We start from the raw sequence: 3154 nt of genomic DNA, 5'->3' as shown, positions 1-3154 counted from the left end.
GCCCTCCCGGCCGGCAGGGGCGCTGGCGGCTCCCGGTGAGCAGGGCAGGTGTGATGGTTCCCCCGCGGCTGCAGGGGGCTCAGGGAGCACGCGGCACTGGTGGCCTGGGATCCTGGGAAGGGATGGGACAAAGGCTTCACAAACCCCTGGGCAGCCAATCCCGGTGTCCGGCTGGACCCTCAGGAACAGCAGGCTGGAACAGCAGGGACAAGCACAAATCCCTGGTGGCAGACGAGATGTATTCAAACTGCGGTGGGAGCCTGCTGTTTGCTGTTGCTGCTTGGCCTTATCATGTAACCCTCTTGGACTCTGCATTCAAGAAAGCTATGAGACTATGAAATAAAGAACTTAGTAGAACAGCAGTCTTCTCTGCTGTCTTATCCTGGTCCGAGAAGGAAGGGTATCCCATCAAAAGCTCAACATTGCAGTAGCTGTATTTAGCCAAAAAGCTCATGTGTTTGCAATTATTTTTCAATGGCCCCAACAGCCAGATCTGTTGTGTATATTGGAATGAATCTTTTTGCCAGCACAACCAAAGAAATCTATAATGACACGTGTGGAATTATTAGCTCATATTATAATGAGAAGTCAAAACCAGGTAATAGAAATACCTGGATCTGAGCCTGAAGAAGTTATTGTGCCAGCAACTAGAGTATATTTAAATTGGATGGTAAGACAATTTGCAGAGACTTGCGAATTGCTACTTTAGAGTTTACAGGCAGACTCAGTGTTCATATGCCAGGACATAAAATGTTCACATTTGTAACAAATACTGAGATAATTTCAAAATCCTGTCTTGGTTTGAAAGACAGGTGTCTGCTAAGGAAGGCAGGAGCCTCCCTTGGAATGGCAGATGCAACCCCCGTTCCCTCCAAATTATTATAATTTTGAAAGCAAGGGGCTTTCAGGCAAAGATATGGGAAATAGGAATAACAGTTCCTTACTTATATATATATATAAAACAAGGCAGGGAAAAAACTGATTTAAACTGAGAGTCAGATAAGACCTGACCCTGTTAGTCAGGGTAGCAGTACCAGTCCGATAAGGTGGTGGCTGCAGTCCTCCTGAAGTGAATGGATGTGGTTCTGTTGAAGTGATGAACCTGTGTAGAAAGATCTGGTCTTCCTCAGAAGGTCCAGTGGTAGGTATGTAGCTCTTGTCCTCTGGAAATCCAGTGGGAAAAGCTGCCTGTGGTTTTCAAAAATCCCAGTTTATATCCAGGATGGGATGCTTGGTTTCTCCCTCTGGGTGGAGCATCTCACGGTGGAATGATGAGTCATGAGATAAGGCACTGATGGGCCATTAACAGGACGTAGTCTTGAGGGAGGAGGCAGGGAGAACTGCCCCATCTGGTTTTAACAGCTCATGAAGATGGTGATAGAATACATGCTTGTGGGCACACCTTACATTGTAACCTTGGACAATCCCTTTGTTCTTCTAAGCCGCTTCATGGAATAACGATTTTCACAGATGCCAGTGGCAAAACTGGAAAGGCTGCTTATGTTTGGAGAGAGAAGGGGCAGTGGAAACAGGAAGTTTTACATGAAACAAACGGCCACTCTGCTCAGTACTTAGAGTTAGCAGCAGTCGTATTTGAAAAATGGAATGATCAACCAATTAATGTTTTATGTGATTCACTTTTTGTGGTAGGAATAACCTGTCGCTTATGTGAAAAATGAGGTTCACTCTTAGTAAAATGTTAAGAGAAAAGTTTAATAAAAGGGACCATTAGAAGAAAACAGCAAAAAAGGGTATTACAGCCAGGTGCTTTGGCAGAGATCCAAAGGCACACCTCTACACCCAAAAGATCATCTTTAAAAGTACATCTCTTATTGCATATTCATCAAACTCATGCATGATTCATAAATTCTTTGGAGTTTCTGTGTATCATCCCATCAGCCTTATCTTCCTCCTTGGCTCCATTCCGTCTCTGCTCCCTCCGTAAATTCTTCTCTCTCTGGTTTCTCGTTTTTCTTCTTCTCTGATAAGATACTCCAGGAATGTGAAGACTTTCTCTGCTTGTCTTTTCTAAATTGACTATATAAACAGTAGACATTCTGTATCATGTATTACATTACAGAACCTAGGTAAAGTTTTTATAACATTAAGGGACATGAAAAAAATAGCCAATATCACAATACATTCATAACACTTAGAACATGCATTGTTAAAGGAATTGAATAACCATGACCTATATTTGCTTTTTCACTGGTTGCTTTTTGCTTTATCAAAAAGACACTGGATTTATTTTGTTACTCATATTCATAGTCATTCTAAGTTACAGGGTAGCCTTGCTGGAGGCAATGCACAAGCAGATTACTTAGTTTCTCCTGCCTGGGCTGCTCCTGCGGGAAATAAGTTTCAACAAGCAGAGCAGTTGCATCAATTTTTTTATCAATCAGCAAAGGTCCTGCACCGACAATTTCACATTTCCTGGACTGATGCACGAGCTCTTGTGTCATCTTCCAGTGTCAACAACTTCATTATCCATTGGGAGCAGCAGTGAATCCTAGAGGACTTGGACCCTTGGAATTATGGCAAACAGATGTAATGCATTTTCCAGAGTTTGGCTGACAATTTTATTCATGTGTCTGTTGACTGTTTTTCTTTTGCAGTATGGACCACTGTACAAACAGGAGAAACCAAAAAACATGTTCTAAAATATTTAAGCACGGCTGTTGCCGCCCTTGGGGTTCCACGTACCTTGAAAACTGACAACAGCCAGGATTATTCCAGTTGTAATTTTGCCACCTTTTGCAATTTATGGGATATTGTTTGTATCACTGGGACTCCACATTCTCCCACAGGGCAAGCTATCGTGGAACACATCCATCATACCCTGAAGCAATTGCTTCACAAACAAAAAGGGGGAGATTTATCCCTTTCACCCCAAGCCGGCTTGGAAAAAGCTGTCTATGTAACGAATTATATACATATCCCAAGTGATAATCTTGTTCCTGCTGGGGTAAAACATGGGGCAGGACTAAAAGGGGACTTAAATTAAATTCCACGGGATAGCGGGAAAGTATGTGTTGGGGTTTTAGGAGTTCTGGGCTTTTTTTCTGTTAAAGGAATTTTCCCCATACTTGTTGCTAGGGGAACAAATTACTGAGTGCTTAAGAAAAACAAAAGCCCTAGCCAGTGGAGGAGAGGT

Source organism: Corvus brachyrhynchos, unplaced genomic scaffold (assembly GCF_000691975.1).
Source record: "Corvus brachyrhynchos isolate BGI_N302 unplaced genomic scaffold, ASM69197v1 scaffold1646, whole genome shotgun sequence".
In the NCBI taxonomy this organism is placed as follows: Eukaryota; Metazoa; Chordata; class Aves; order Passeriformes; family Corvidae; genus Corvus; species Corvus brachyrhynchos.
The sequence above is the reverse complement of the archived record's forward strand: the minus strand, read 5'-3'. Positions refer to the sequence as shown.